The sequence below is a fragment of the Vidua macroura genome, chromosome 8, assembly GCF_024509145.1.
Source record: "Vidua macroura isolate BioBank_ID:100142 chromosome 8, ASM2450914v1, whole genome shotgun sequence".
Lineage (NCBI taxonomy): Eukaryota > Metazoa > Chordata > Aves > Passeriformes > Viduidae > Vidua > Vidua macroura.
The window spans coordinates 24,830,977-24,847,430 of NC_071578.1; the positions used below are offsets into that span (position 1 = coordinate 24,830,977).

The 16,454-nt window shown below is 42.0% G+C and overlaps 1 protein-coding gene across 1 annotated transcript in view; it reads left to right on the forward strand.

Annotated features, from left to right (window-relative positions):
* The first annotated feature begins 7,492 nt into the window (after positions 1-7,492).
* The window catches only part of CSGALNACT2 (chondroitin sulfate N-acetylgalactosaminyltransferase 2), a 32,565-nt gene continuing 23,603 nt past the window's right edge, over positions 7,493-16,454 (forward strand). Inside the window, exon 1 of the mRNA XM_053984200.1 lies at positions 7,493-7,635. The gene's annotated coding sequence lies outside the window, so the exon portion shown is untranslated. The remainder of the gene's footprint in view (positions 7,636-16,454) is intronic.

Genomic DNA, 16,454 nt, shown 5'->3' on the forward strand with positions numbered 1-16,454 from the left:
TAGTATATTTTTTTAAAATGTCTACAGAGCTTTGAGAACCAGCCAGCAAGAAACAACCAGGGTTAACTGTTCTCTAAGATAGTTTTTGTGTGGTCAAGAGTGTCAGCAGAAGACAAGAATTATTCTTTTTGGTACAGGGTATAAATAACTGAGGGAGATTTTAGCATTGAGTCAGGAAATCATTTAACTGCATACTTCACAGTTCTTCCTGTGCAGAGGCTTTCTGAACAGTGGCCTGGTCTAGCCAGCAAACAGAAAGGCATAAAGTTTATGCTGCCTATAGGGATTTTTATTTTAAAACATTGCTGTTGGAGGTCTAACCCAGTGTTGTTCTTCCAGGATCATTTGTTAAAACGAACTGTGACGGTTCGTTAAGTACCAAGGAAAAATAGATGATGTGAGTTTTTGTAGAAATACTACAAAGAATACTTTAATTTATACTGCAAAATATTGATCCCCATTTTTACATGCACAAAGAAAAGTAAGCAATCAAGTTAGGTTACAACAAGTTACCCTCAGAGACAACTTTGTAACCAAACAGAAATAATGTTTATGGAATCAATTCTATTTGCTTACTGAGTCTCCATTACGGTTTCCTCGTGTTAGAAAATGTGAAATGCAAGCTTTGAAATGCTAGACCTTAAACTAGAGATTGCTTCTAATTGTTATGATTTCCAATGAGAATTCTATTTCCTAGGCAATACATAGCAGAACACTATCCAAGGGTATTAAACCTGGAAACGCAGTGATGAGAGTAGCACATAGTACCTTTATTGCTATGAAAGGCATCAAGTCTACACTAAAGACCTTGTCATACAAGATTTAAGCATAGCTCAGGGGGAGTAGAAAACATACATAAAATTATCAGCAGCATTTTAGCATTCACAAGTTAAGCTATGTTTTTTCACCTCCTACACGTGGCCAATTTTTATGGTTTGCATTTGTCTGCACTTGTAATGAACCTCTTCATGTTGTGAGTGTACATCAGTAATTTAAACACAGCTTGCACCCAGCTTCTAAGATGCTTAAGTTGCAGAAAAAGTCAGTTTGAAAAAACATTTTATCTCTGTGCTTATCCTGTCATAAATATGATTTGTTTTTTAAAATACTGCAAATCCTTGCTTGTCTAGCATAGTGCCAGAACTGGTAACTGACATTCTTTAAATTAAAAAGAGAATGAAACTGAAATAGAAATGTCATTTATAACTATTCAATTCCATCTAGTAAATAATTCTGAACGTGATATTCCATAATTTAAATGGGGTGCAGGCTGCCAGATCAGATCTTTCTCATTTTATTTCTAAAAATACGGACAGGTCAAGCAAGAACACATTTTCCTTGCTCTTGAGAAGGAGGGGGAACAAATTCAAGCGATTTTCAAAATGTTCAGCTCTCCTGTAGTTGCATTTCTAGTGTAAAATCTTGCTTTGAATTAATTTGATTTGGAGTTTCATTTTACCAACAGATGTGAGTCATTGTAAGATGCTCATTAGCAAAACTTTTTCCTAACAAAGATAAAACAAGTCAGCAATTAAAGAGAAGCTTGTGAGACTGCTAGGAATGCAGTGACATTTGATCCTGACTTTGCAAATCAGTTCATCCTTACCCATTAGTTTTATAATGATAATGATAGTGAAGTCTCAACAGCATACTTTAACACTTTTCAAAATCAACCACTGCTTTTATGCACCACAGGAACAGATGCTAATTTTCATGAAAATCTAAACAAAGTATTTGCAACTGCTCAACTGAGGTATGGTATTTTTTTCTGGTTGTCCATTGATACTCTGTGGTACCCAGGAGGGTTCTCTCTTGACAAGGGAACCTTCCTTTTGCCCTGTCTTAACACTGTTACAGCCCTGTGACAGTTTTGCAGTCATTGGTAAAGTACTGCTAATAAAATCAAAGTAGTTAGGTGATTTTATTATTACTGCCATGCCATTTTATGGAAGGGAGGAGTTTAAAAACATGAAAAATGTTGCTCTTAAAAACATTTTAATGATGTGTATTGCAACAACGAATGGTGCCAGAAACAAGAGAAACAAATAATTTGTTTTATGAACTGGCTGGAGTTTTTACTCAAATGGAGGGAGATCTTTTTTGGGCAGTGACAGACAAGTCTTAACACTAGCAAAAAACCCAACCCCTGAACTGGAGTAGATAAATATTGCAAACAATGGATCAGCACAGTACAGACAATGAACAATAGAAGTTTCTTAGTATCTGGTCCTGTCTAGTGAACGAAGAAATGAACACTGGCTTTGTACTAACTGTTTACTATATCAGCATGGATGATCATCTCTGTACTGTGCCTTTCTACAGTTTTGTTTTTGTGTGGAAGGTGGTGGTGGTTTTATTGACTGTTGGGCAGGCTCAGTGGGTACACCTGATCATGCAGTAATGCATGTTAAATACTGATATACTGAGTATTTTCTGTAAAACATGATGCACGTCAGATTACGAAAGCCCAAATATTTCTCTCTAAAGAGATGGCATTTACTGTATATATTTATCTGAATAACTTGAGCTTTGGTGCATGTGGAATTCAAGCACAGAAAAAAACCCAACCAGATAACCAACCAAAAGACCTTGATAATTTATATTGTTATCTCATCAAACAAGGAGTATCTATGAAAGATTTTCTGGCTTAAATCTCATATATAGAATGTTCTAACTTCTTTTGCTACATCCTAGGTAGTCAAGTCTACAATTTGAAAAACAATTTAATATACTTGATTTAAATCTGTTACTTTATGGTATTCATAGGTTACTGTTCTGCAGTACTGAAGGATGGAAAAAAAAAAAAGGAATGCGTAATTTTTTAGTATGTTTTGCATAACACCAAATCTTCCAGTCAAAACCCTCCTATTTGTTTTCCATTCTAGGCACAGAATATGGTTGCTTGGACTTTGTTTCACAACTGCTTTGCAGTCAATGTATTCGTGACAAAATTTTCTTCTCCTTTTAGAAAAATGCCTACGGCACTTCTCGGTGCTATTAGACAGAAGCTGTATAGTAAAGATGTTTTGGAATAGTCAGAAATAAACCAGTATAGAATTCCAGCACTACCTACGTGGATTACTTTCCATATATGTTGTTACTGCTGCCTCTGATGTGATACCCGGGTGCAGCTGGGAGTGAGCAGTGAAACTGTGGGCACACAACCCATTGTTCCTGCCAGGAAAAATAGGGCCATGTGGCCAGGAAAAATGCTCAGCCACCACTGCAGAATATTCCCTGCTGCTCTCAGCTGGAGCAGCAGCAGAGCCCAGGCATTTAATGCAGCTCCCTGCTGGTCCCCTTCTGTATTCCTTTTCCCCCATGGCACCAGCCAGAGTGACACTGTACTGATGGTACAGAAATGTTTCCACAATCCATTTGCTGCTGTCACAGAGCTTGGCAAACATTTGTTGCTAACAGCAACTATATGTTGGTTTCAAAGAGAAAAAGTTATTTGAAGAGATTGTATCCAAAGAGATTCTGATTTATCCTTCCATACACTTTTCCAGATGCTAAACTATCACTATTCAAAGAAAAAAGTAAGTGGACTACAGTAAGCACTTCTGTTATCAGAAGAAAGCCTTTTCAGAGAGTAGATAAAACTAAATTTTATTTACATTCGCTTACAGCTGTGATTGTATTGATTTTGTTTTTTATGATAAGGAATGTCTTCTACTTGCATGAATTAGTACCATAATTTTTGAGTCTGCTTTACTGTATGAAAGGACTCTATATAAATTTTAAGTCAGTTGATACTGTTTTCTAATGAGAATTTTTGAAAGGAACTAATTTAGCAACTGTGATCCCAAAACAAGAGGAAATGAGCAACCCATAGCAGTTCATTTACCAAACATTATATAAATTACATGCTTCTGAGTCCAAAATTCAGTACATTATAATATCAAAGAATTACTATTTATTTGATCCCAAAACACTACATGAAAAAATGTAGTCCTTCAGCACTCAAAGACATAGGGACCAAAACCCTAGGCATTGAGAAAAAGGCAGTGTTGCTCAGTGCAAAATAAAGGGCACAGTAACAATAAACACAGGAAGATTTTTGTGTGGTATGTTGGTACAGATGCACTGTCTCTCCTAAAGCTATGGTAAATCAAGGGATTATTCCAGTCTCTGAAAGCAGCGAGGTAAAATATCCTGCCATTCCAAGCGCCCGTAACTCGTGTCGTTGATGCCCCACGATGACAATAAGGCTGTGTCCTTTCAGAGCTCCAGAGCAAGCCCTGGACTGGGCTTTCAGTGCCCCAGCTGGTGCTGACACTGCAGCACTGCCAGCAGAGCCTGAGGTGGAGCTTGGCATTGCCCCAGGCAGGCGTGAGTTAATTCTGCTGAAGCCCACGGCCTCTCCCAAGACCCCGTTTCACTGCCCGGAGCAACAGGATGCGTTTGGACAGGAGCAGTGACAAAGGGTTACAGAGTGTAACTTAGTGAGAAGCTCAGATTGAGGATTTCGAGGGATATAAATCACAATGAATAAAATATTGTAGGAGGGTTGATTTCGGGCTATTAAAATTTCTTCATGATTTTGCTTGCATTGTTCAGTATCTGTTATAAATAATTTGCAACACTTAAGGAAAAAGAAAGCGATTTCACATGGGATCATGCTGGAATTGTGCCATCAGTAAAGCTGAGCTGTGGTATTTGACAAAAAGCCTTGTGTCAAGGCAAACTAATGACTATTGTTTGACAATTAAAGCTCAGAATTTTCAGGCAAAATAATGGACCATTTTTCTTATTCTGCATGCATATTTCACTTTGGCTCAAGAGGTTAACAGAACAAAAATACCCTTTGTTGAAGAATTGCTTTTTTTTCTTTTCTCCTTTGGCCTCATTTACATTAGTCCTTCACTTTGGTATCATGTTCTCAGATCAGCTCTTCTCTCTCTTTTTCTTTTGTTTCTTCCCCTCCAGCCCACACATATGCTTTAGGAAAAAAAAAAAAAAAAAAAAAAAAAAAAAAAAAAAAAAAAAAAAAAAAGGCACGAGAAAGAAAACCAAAACCACTAGAGGCTGGAGCTAATGCTGTTCTGGAAAACACTTCTTTTTTGAATAAGCTATTGCCAGCCAGCCACTTCCTTTCCCCCAACTGTACCAATTTAAGAACAGTGTTTAGCAAAGTTTAGGGAAACATTTTTAAAGTCTGTCTCCTAAATAACCATCCTATCATAATATTTTAGGAAAATTCAAAGCTGAGCCACATAAATTATAAATATATAAATATATATACTATTGCTCTCAGGTGCTAGGACGTCTGCAACTACCTGTCTAAGAAAAATCCTGAGGCTGAAATGAATTGTATGTTAAAACACAGACATTTCCTAAATGTTTTATTGCCTGCTTTATTCACAAACAACATGGGAACCTCTGTACGCCTGTAAGAATAACACCAAATAGGAACTATAACATCAATCTGCATAAATACAGGTCTGAGTTATGAAGGAATATCTAATCTTAGAACAGCTTGTTCTGATAGAAGAATCAGGAAACTATATGCAGCATCACTGCAAACCCGTCATTTTTCCTGACATGGTAGACCTTTCATACAGAGATGACTCTGAATACCCATGTTGCTCCTACAAGAGGTTAAGAAATCTATTTTTTCCTTCTCTCAATCTGGAAAAAAAACGCAACTTTTCTGGTAGAGAAGAAATTCTGGTAAGCAGCAGAAACTGGCACTTAGAGAAGAAGAAAAAGTATTCTGTGTATAATCCCCTGGAAGATCCTGTATAGCTCTCCCCACAGAGCAGCAACAAGCTCATGTGCAGAAAGGTGGTACCTGGGGAACTTGAAGGACAATATTCAGAGTCTGGTTGCTCTCTGTAGGCCAACCAGTGGGTGCTGCAGCATTGTCAGAATGAAGGGTTAGTTAACAAAATCAGTATTTTCAGTTATCTCCATTCCGTTATCTTCTTGTACTCACAAATATTATGTCTACAGTACACTGCAGTCTCCAGTGTGTCGGTGTCTACTAAACTCCCACTCATTATCCACAACAAAGATGACAAGCAGGATGCTCAACAGTCATCTGTAACATGCAATAATGAAATTTTGCATGAGGTCAGGTTTAAAATAGTAAATTTACATGCTGTTTTAAAAGAGTAATAAAGCCACATTTACCTAGTTTAAGGAGTACATATGTGAATACTTAAAACCTTCTAATAATTCTCTTCCATAAATATACTTTTTAAGTATGTTTTTGAGGGATACCTAAAATGATGATCTAGCATTGTGATAAGTTTTAATGGATAGGAAAGCGTCTGGTTTGATGGATGGTAACACCAGCCAAGTGTCTTTTCCCTGTTCATTTAAGGTATTCCCTGGAAAGACCTTTGCTGTCTGAGGGCTTGAAATCTAGACTGAACAGATCTGGTCCTTGGACACCCAGCCCCCTCCCATGCTGTGTAGTGTAGCTATTTATGAACCAATGCGTTTATGCCTGCCTGAAGACAAAGGGCTCCTCTGTGCTGAATGGGATACAGATCTCAACGGAGCAGTAACGTGACAAAGGATGCAGCTTCTGCTGCTCAGGCCATTGGAGCTCTGTGCTGGAAAGCCCTCAGTGCCTGCCTTTGAGGCAGGTGAGCAGTCCCAGGCAATCCAGCAGAGTGATATCAAGTTAGGGGGTGCAGGTCTGTACCTAATAAGCCTTTACTGCTTTCTCTGACTCTGCTTTTGATGAGCAGGACCAAAAACGTTTGGTACATAGTTGTGGAAGGCTATTCCTACCTTACCTGCTTCCTGAACTTTACCCTTTTAAACTGCTACAAGCCACCATTCATGCACGTGGCTGGAAGCTGCATGAGTTCCCAAGCTTGGCTTCTTTTCAGGTCAAGCCTGAACTAATAATTAAGAAAAAATATATAGTGTAATGAAATGTTCTTCTGGAAATACAGAACCATACATAAATACTTGGATAAGTAAAAAAAATAATTATTGGTAAATTCTGCTTGTTGTTTCCACCATAAAGGCTACATGACAATTTCAGGGTTTTGCTAACACGTGAGGAATCAACATCACTGTGCCGCTGCTGGACCTCTGCGAGCCGCGGAGCTGCAGGGCTGCAGAGCAGCGGTGCCCGGGCAGCGCCGCGGCCGTTCCCAGGGCGGGGCAGGGTCACTGTCCGGGTGGGCAGCGCTGGAGGGCAGCGCAGGGGCCGCGGCCGCTGCGGGAGCCGCGGGGCCGGGAGCCTCCGGTACAGGGCGCGCTCGGTGTGGCCGCGGCGCTGAGGGGCCCGCCCGGCGGGCACGGCCGGCACGGCTGCGGAGGGTGCAGCGATACGCTCGCAGCTCTCGCCCTCAGACAAGGGCTTCTCGCCGCTCCCGGGGCGCATCGGAGCGCGCTGCGGCCCCGCCTCAGGGGAGCGGGGAGCGAAGGCGCCGCAGGGCGGAGGGAGGGAGGGAAGGAAGGAGGGAGTGAGGTCCCGGGGCCCCTCCCTGCTGCCGTGCGGCGGCGGCGGCGGCCCCGCTTCCCCCGCGGGACTGAGTGGGGGACCTGGTCCCGCCCCGGGGGCGGTCGGGGGCGGCCGGCCCGTCCCCTTTAAGCGGCGCGGCGGAGGGTCCCGCCCGCTCATTTCCGAGCACGCAGGAAGTGCAGGCGGGCTCCGCGCCGGCCCGCGCGGTGAGTACGGCGGCACCGCGCCCCTCCGCCCTCCCGCTGCCCCGCGCCTCCCCGGCCCCGCGCCCCTCACCTGCCCGCCGCTGCCGGCCGGCCCGCCGCCCTTCGCCGCTGCCGGCAGAAGGTGCCTTGCAGCGCCCCGGAGCGCTCCCGGCCGCGGGCAGCGGCACCGCGGCGGGCCCGGCCCCATGTCCCGGCCCGCACCGGGCGGCCGTGGGTCCGCGCAGCCGGGACCGCCGGGGGCTGCCCCGACCGCCCTGGAGCGGCGGCCTGGCACACCGGGCCACTCGGTTGTACCGTAGCGCAGTCTCAATAATAAAATGAATCTGTCCCTCACGGCTGCGTTTCCATTGTGTTAGCTGGCCGTAGGCGTGCTGGGAGCGCGTTCGTGCAGCCGCAGGCAGCGGGATGCAGCAGGCGGCCCCCCCGCGACAGCGCAGCGCTGGAGCGGGCACGGTGGCAGCGCCCGGCCGGGCTGTGCCGGGCTGCGGAGGGGCCTTTGGGCTTGCTGGGGCCGCGAGAAACCCCCGTTCCTTCCACCAACCCCCCCAAAATAGGTGAAATGATGATGAGGGTGCGTAATTATCCTCAGTGGAATGTTGGACATTGTTTAAACTATGCTTTACATCTCCGGTTTTGTCAGACGTGTTCTTGCTCGGTAAATTCTGTGCTCTCACAAACTGTGAGAGTTTGGTATTGAGCATAAAAAGAAATAGTGTAATTGTCACTAGTCAATTAATTCAGAAATGCTGAAGCAGAAACAGGGGATGTTGCTATTTGCAAGACCTTTTTTAAACCTAAGTATGTAGAAATTTAAACTTGGTAGTCCATATTTTCAGTGAAGTGTAGTCAGTGTTTATTATGTGGTTTTGTTTTTCGTTTGTGCTTTTTTTCTCTTCAAGTCCCTCTGTCAGGTGGAAATTGAGTCGCTGATCTCTTTTTCTAAACTTGTAGATGATGGATAAGGACTAACTTTATTGTCTTCTCACCGGTAATTCAGAAGAACTGCAGAAAAGAGAGGTTGTTTTAGCACTGAGTCAGTATTTCACAGTTTAAGGTCATACAGTAGAAATACCTTTTTTTCCCCTTTTTTCTTTTCCGTAGAGGCTGTAACACTAGGCTTTGTAGGGCAGTTTCTTCTTTTCCAGCATGCACTAGCTGCAAGTTCCTATCTTGCTTTAGTGTGTTTGAAGGAAACTTCTGGCTTCCCTTTATTTATTAGCTAGATAGAGGGTCCCCAAGGACCACCAAAGACAGCAGATTGGAAATATTCCCAGTAGCTGTCAGTGGAGGTAGATGTGTTTTGTGGAGAGGTGTTAGCTACGAGGCTCAATTACACCCTGAGGCTTTCATGGGAGACTCTACCAGTGAGTCCTTATCAAAAATATCAGGAGACCTGCACTGAGCATTGCTACAGAACCAGTGTCCTAAACCATCAGCAGCTCAGCATGGGAGGAGGAGCAGTGGTTGTTGAAGTACATGACTGTATGGCCCAAACAGACATTCTTTAGCTTGTCTGTTCCTGGAGAGAACATGTGAGAACTTCAGTGTGATTAAGATTAGTTGATCTTGAATAGCTCTTTTCCTTCTTGATCCCATGACTTTGTTTCAGCGTCTTTCTCAGGCTTAAGGAAGGAAGGAAAGAATAAAGGAGAGAAAGAAACCCCCAAACCTGTTGGTACAGCTGCTATATTGTGGTAGAAGTTGCACCAAATTACTCTTGAATGTAAATTCTTTGCTTTTATGTTCCAACCCCAGGATATGGGTCTTTCCAAGTCAGTGAGAAACATCATCTGAGGGCATGGTTAAATAGTAAGTAGCTATGGTCTCTTACCAAGAAAACCCACAAGCATATTTGGCACAAGAATTTCATCCCCTGCATCACAATCTGCTACCTCATGCTTGCCAGAAGCATTCTGTGGACCTCTTTATAAAAAGAATCCATCAGAATCACCTGAACTTTTAAAAGAGATAAAACTAAACTCCCAGGAGGGCGGGTATGAGAAATATGAGGTCAGTTTTTTTCACTGCAGAAAACAAATTGCACAATATTTTTCTTGTCTCTGAAGCAGCTTGTCATTATGAAGCAAGCTTCATGACTTGCAGTATTTTCTCCTTAAATAATGCGGAAACAGGATCACAGAGGTGGGATGAAAGTCAGGCTTTGGATAAGTGCTGGAACTGATAATATCCTTGGCTTTTTGTTAGCTCATCTGCCCTCTAAGAGATCAGCCATTCAGAATAAAAGTATGGAAAAAGGCCATAGTAATTTTGCTTCTGGAAAAAATAATGTAGAAAATAGGCAGGGGTTTCAAGAGTACAAGACTTAAAAAAAAAAAATCATTCTCAAAGGACACATTGGGAAGAAAATATTTTCAAGATCATATTGTTTTTAAAAAAAAGACCAAACCACAAATAACTGTGCTTTATCTATGTATCTAATTATGTTCTTTTAAGCTTAGTGCTGGAAATGGGGAAATAAGACCAGAACTCACAAGGTGTTTATAAAAGAAATATAATGCTTTTTGAAGGGAATGGGAGTATAGTTTTATTTCTGAGTTGGAACCACAGCTTGTAAGAAGAAATTTTTGTGGAAGGGCACTTCTTACTGTCTGCCAGAACAGCTTCATTCTGAATGATGATTAGAAAAGCCCAGCACATCCATTAATGTTATAGTTCATGAAAAAAAATCTGAAAGTGTGCAATTACTTTAATATCTTTACTTTCTTTTTTATTAAGCTCTTTAAAATTCTGGTTTCAAGGGCAGGAAAAAATCTGCAAGTTACAGCCTTCCAGTCATGAGTGCCTTTTGGTGCAAAAGTAGTTGAATAGGGTACTGTTTTAGACCCTGGTTTAGAGGCCCATTTTGGGTGCAGCTGGCTTCTGCTTTTATCTGGGCCTTTTAAAAAAATTTATTGTAAGGCTGCAGGTATTTTGTGCATACTTAAAAATGTAGACAGGCAAGTTATTCAACTTTGTATTTCTTGGGTATCTAATACGTTGTGGTGTGTATAGTCTAAATTGGTGATTTTGATGGTCACTGCTAGCTGAGAAATTTTGTTTCAAAGAGAGTAACCAGATAATCATTGCAGTGACTATATGGGACATTCAAGGAAAAAGGAAGATGGCTTTTTTTCCCTAATCCTTGAAGGTGCTGCATGTGGAAACATGGCACACTAAACTACTTGTGAGAAGCTTACACTCTCTGCTGGCACTGGGCTGTCTATGCTGCAGCTCTGGGTTATGGTAAGGCTGGCAGGGGCCACTTGCTCCACAATTATTTCTGAATGGGGTGTGGTGGAATAATATCTTGAAACAATCTCTGCTTTATCTTACTTGTTTTAAAGGCTCTTTCCATTCACACACCAAATCCTCTAAAAGCAAATTGATAAAACTGGCATGTTATTTCAAGCTGTAAGTACAAATGTGAGCTCTGGAAAGAGCATCAACAGAGTTGGTGTTTCAGAGTGAAGTTCAGAGAATCCAAATCAGATGATGTGAGGAAACTATCTTGTGAGGAAATCTTGTATGTACTTTTAAAATCTATTTCCTGACAATCATCTCCAGCTGTAATAAAAAGTGACTGTAGGGATTGGCCTGTTTACTGATTTGTGGCTGCTTGCAGTTTAGGTGCTTTCCAGCACGGTGCTCTTGGGTCTGATAGCTTCCTGTAGCCCTTCCTGTGCTCCTGGGAAGGTTTTGGTCTGGAGCCCATCTCCCTGCCCAGCCTGCAGTGGAGGGTGCCCGTGTCTCCTTAGGGAGGTACATTTGAGGAGAGTGTTGGCAGCTGTGTTGGTGGACGACAGCAGGGGCAGAGCTGCCTCTGTTTTACTTCAGCCTTTTCCCCCCTTTAATTCTTTCACTGGTGGAGTGAGTGGGTGGTGAAGGGCAGGTCTGTCTGGCTTTTGTTCCTACCTTTTGTCCTCCCCTGTACTAAATGGTAGCGTTTCACTGGTGAAGCAGCTCCTGGCAGAGGATCCTTCTCTTTTGGTACTGGGCTCTCCAGTAGGGATGTCACTTAGGGCAGCTGTCCGGAAAGCACAGATCGGCACCCAACAGCCGCCATATGCATCCTGCTGTCAAAAGTGAGGCTTCCCATCAGCTCCTCTACCACGGCCAGAAATAACCTAAAATGTCCATCAATGCATTGCTTCAATAGGTGGAGGGGTAAGAACATTTACCTGCGGGAGTCTGAGTACAAGTACACACGCAACTAAAGAAAAAGTGCAGAATGGAAGTGCTGTAGCTGTCTCAGCAGCGTAGGCATGGCTGGGCTGATGGTGGGGGACGGTTTGGTGGGCAGACACTTTTGGTACTTGTTCTCCCAAAAACTAGGGAAAGTAATCTTACTCTTCTCTGGCATACTGGAGGGAATTTCTGTTCAAGGAAATCAATGTGCCAGTTGTAGAGCAGAAGTAAAATTCTCTCATGGCTAACATATCCTCTGGAGATGGGTCCTACCTACGTACTTTTAATGGCTGTCACTGGCAGCAATCGTCTCCTCTTGCTGAATGTAGCTCCGGGCTGGTTCTCATGTGTTCAGAGTTAAAATAATACAATGCAGAACAGGTAGGAATTAAAAGTAGCTTAGAAAAACCATACTTGCAGTTATTGTATTTCCAAGTAAAATTGCTGAACAGATTAAGTTCTTTTATATAGACATGTGCTTCTTGTATTTAACTCTTACAAATGAACATCAACCACAAAATGAGGTCAGTATATCTGCACTGTTAATTGTGATTTTGTCAGGATAATAGATTAATGTTTTCATAGAAGACCAAAATTATAGGACACCTGAGTTCTCCAAAAAGCTGTATATGAACCTACAGCAGTTTTGTATTGACTTGTCCCAGTTCGTTGTTTAAAGAAAAGGACCCTAATAGTTTTTCCGATGCCAGTTGCCAGAGACGTGAAAGGACAGTTCTGACTTTCAGGTGTGTAATTGCAGGAAGACATGAAAATTTAAAGCTGATGGCTGAGGTGCTGCTGTACAGAGGTTCTGAGCTAATTCTGTTGTAGGTGTTTTGCTTGTAGTATGTTGTGTGTGATAGTCAGTTGCAGCCAGATCGGTAACCAGGCAGATTTTCTGCTCCCCCAGTGCTGGTGTGTGGTGTTTGCGTCTTCTCCGTAGAAACTGCAGAAATAATACTTGGAGAGTTCTGGGTGGAGTTTGTGTTGCTGCTGCAGGGGCAGGTGTTGAGCAGCGATGCACAGGAAGCAATTGAAGCTTGTTGGGAGCACTGCTGAATTAAAGCAGAGGAAATGATGTAAATGAGCTTGTGCTTAGAAGCACACTGTGAAAACACCAAGTGCTAGTCTTGAGCACTGTTCAGAGTAAACCCACAGTTCTGAGGCTAAGTCGTAAGTTTCTGTGAAATAAAATCTGTCCTGTAAGGGTGTTTTGGGTGACAGCTTTCAGATGACTTGTGGTAGCACTTCTGCTGTCTCTTAAAGGTTTCCCCAAGCAGTGGTGTCACAAAGGGTGGCACTTGACAGCACTGTTGATGTTGCTCGCTGCCCCAGGGGCAGCAGATGCCTTGCGTATCTTGTGCTCTGGTAGAGTGAAAATTAAGACTGCTGAGTGATGGTAGTATAGTCCATCTTTCATGTGTTCTGTGAGTTCCTGATACACGCAGAAGTCTTCTGAAGAAGAGACATACAATTTGTGAAGTAGGAGGATGAGTATTGTTTGCAATCAGTGCTGGCTGGACAGAGGCTGGCAGGTTTCTTCCCAGCACAGTCAAACCATTGCTCCAGTAAGATGCCTCTGCAGGGCAAACTTTGCCCCAGTGCCCCCAGTGTTTGGCAAAGGACTGGGTGTTAACATCCAAAATACTGTATTAGATTCTGCTATGAAATGCTGCTATGCATGTTTCTTTATGTTGAATTTTTTAAATTAGATTTTGGACAGAATCCAGTGTTTTTGAATTCTTTTGCATTTAACTCTTCAGAATTCCTCCTTAGTTTAAGGTCCTAAGCTTCTATTAGGTGGACAGGTGGGAATGATAGAGATTTAAATCAACTGTGTGAGGAGACAAGAAGGGAATAAAAAAAAAACAAAACAACTCTAAACCAGTGTTCAAACAGTGTAGTAGAAGTTGTTGCCAGTAGAACCATGTGTTAAATATGGCACTTGTGACAAGTGTCTGTGGTAACAACTTGTGGTGTCCCTGCTGTGAAGCAAAACAAGCAAAAATAGGAAAAAGTAATGAATTAGGAGCACAACAAAAGAGTGCAAGGAACCTGCAAAAACTCTTTGCATCTCTCCCCTTCAAACCACAATGATCTCTTCCTGAAGAAAAGGGGAGGAAAGACAGTTCAAGTGGTCCAAAGACTGACTTCAGGGACTTGAAAAGAAAGCAAGTCCCTGAGGTGAAGCAGCATAATGCAAAGTGTTCAGTATTTGATGTTTCTAGTTGTTCATACTGGCAACTTTTTCAATACAAGGAAAATATCAAGATAGATAGTTCTGACAAGCTGCTGGCTTTTCTGCTTCCAGTGAAGCTTGGTATTGCTAGTCCTTTAAGAGTAATTTAATGCTTAGTTATAATGTTAAACTGAAAAATTACAGATGACATTAGCTGTGCTTCTGGAATGCACCAGATGTTTCTCAATTGTTTGGCATCCAGCTTTCATGGCTGGTGACATATTCGTGGCTGATTTGTTGTGCTGGAAGCAGAACCTGTTTAGCCTTTCTAAAAACATTTGTAGTTTGTGTTCCTCCTTCCATCTTTGATTGAGGACGCAGGAATAGCAAAGTGAGCATAGTTTTGAAAACCACATGTGAATTTAAGCTAGCTGATTCAGTTTTATTTAAGAAAAAATTGAGGGTGTTTGATTTTCAAAGCAGCATTTTCTCAGGATTTCTGGATCAAGTAATATTTTAAGCTGGTTTTCCTTATTTTAAAACTTTCAGGCCAAACTACCACTTGGACAAAATGCGCAGAAATGTCTTCCAGTGGTCACTTCAGGAGTCTTCAAACATGCACTGAGGAGGAGACTTATGTACAAATATTCCCTGGTACAGGTGGCCCTCAAAAAATTTGGCAATAAATCATAATTTCGGTGAGAATATTCCTGTGGTGCATAGTTGTCCCACAAAACTTTTTTATTAAATTTAAATCAATTTCCTGTAAACATTTCTGCTTTTAAGATGGATATTAATAGAAGTTTGAAAGTATTTTTAAAAAAGTTGGATACACTTGAGAATTTAGCTTCTTTCTGTTTCCACTTCAACTGCTACAGCTGCATCATAGTCTGGAATATTACATCCTTGAAAACAGTGTCACTCTTATCATAGAAAAAAATTCAAAAAAAGGAAAAACTTTAACTCCTCCACATTATTAAGTCTCTAACTTTTTTTAAACGCTGGCCAATTTGCTGTGCAACTGTTAGAAAGAACACTCTGGCTATGCACTGTCCTTTTCCATCCCTTCATTTCATAACTCAAGAGAAAGAAATCTCCATGTGAGAAGCACCTGTGAGTGCCTCAAAGGATCTGTTTTGCTCTACAGCATTTTCAGATTTGCTTCACAGTACGAGGAAACTGCATGTATGACCTTTGTTCTTACCTCCCACAGTGAGAAGTCTTTACTAGCTCCATGTATGAACTTGAATGACAATTACCCTTTAAAAACAGCTCAAGAGTTTACATAGGTTGGCATTTATATTTTCACTATGCTTAGGTTATGTTATCTTTATCTCCATATATAGAGAAGTAGATGACGGAGAAATCTGAGAAAACAAAAGACAACTTGATTCTGGGAATGTAGTTAGATGTGGAACTCAGGTGAAGCAATTGCAGGAAAAACATGTTATTCTCATCTCTTTGGTTTTGCCAGCCACTATGCCACAGTGGAAGACTGAAGTCATTCTCAGTGGTTGGTTTTAATAAATAGAACATGGCATCAGTGAAAATGTAAGTGTGCTGTGCATGTGAGCTGGGATCACCAGTTACCTTTTACTGCACTGTTGCATTTGAGGGAGCAGGCTCATCTTGCGTGGGGGAAATATTTAGCTGGGGCCTTTTAATTTGTTTAGACACTTAGGGTGCCTAAAGAATATTTCACTTTTCCTCATTCACTTTGATTCAAGATGATGCTGAGTTTCTAAGTGTAACTGGTTTTCTATCCTTCTGAAGCAGGCTGTTTTCTGTGCTAAAAAGCCCTGCCTACAGCATTACCTTTTTGATGACGGCTGGGCATCTTAAGTTTAATTTCTGCCTCTTGCTGCAGCTGTCACTCTGTCCTACAGAAAGAAGTATAAACATCTCTCAGCATGTGGCCTAACAGAGACTACTGTTTATCCTTGAAGATTAGCTGCAGTGGCTGTTAAAAGTGGGATTTAGTTTTGCTGAAGCTGTCTTCCACAGACTTCTTCCCTTCGTTGGGTGTGCAGTGTTACACAGGCTGTTGGGAGGCTCTGCCACCTTTCAGTGGACAGACTGCTGGGTATGGCTGCTCATTTGTGCCCAGGAACCCAAATGTTGCTGTGTTATAATTTATGCAGCCCCTTATGGGGACTGTGTCCTTAATAAGGGTTTAACAAAGCCTGTTGTAAAAATAGGACAAATTCTTGCCTAATGCTAATGTGAAAAACAACATTACTTTCAAGATGCTGGGAGTACCAGGAGAAAGATCTTCCCTGATAACTGTGCTAAGATAGCTCTTGTGCTTCTGTTCTTGTTTCTAGGTTGAACTCTAGCAACCAGCAAAATAGGTGCAATAAGTGTAGTCATATAAAACTGCTGTTCTGTTAATTCCCTGACAATAAGAGGAAGAAGACATGCTTCACCAAACTCAGAGTTTGTGGTTTTCTTGCCA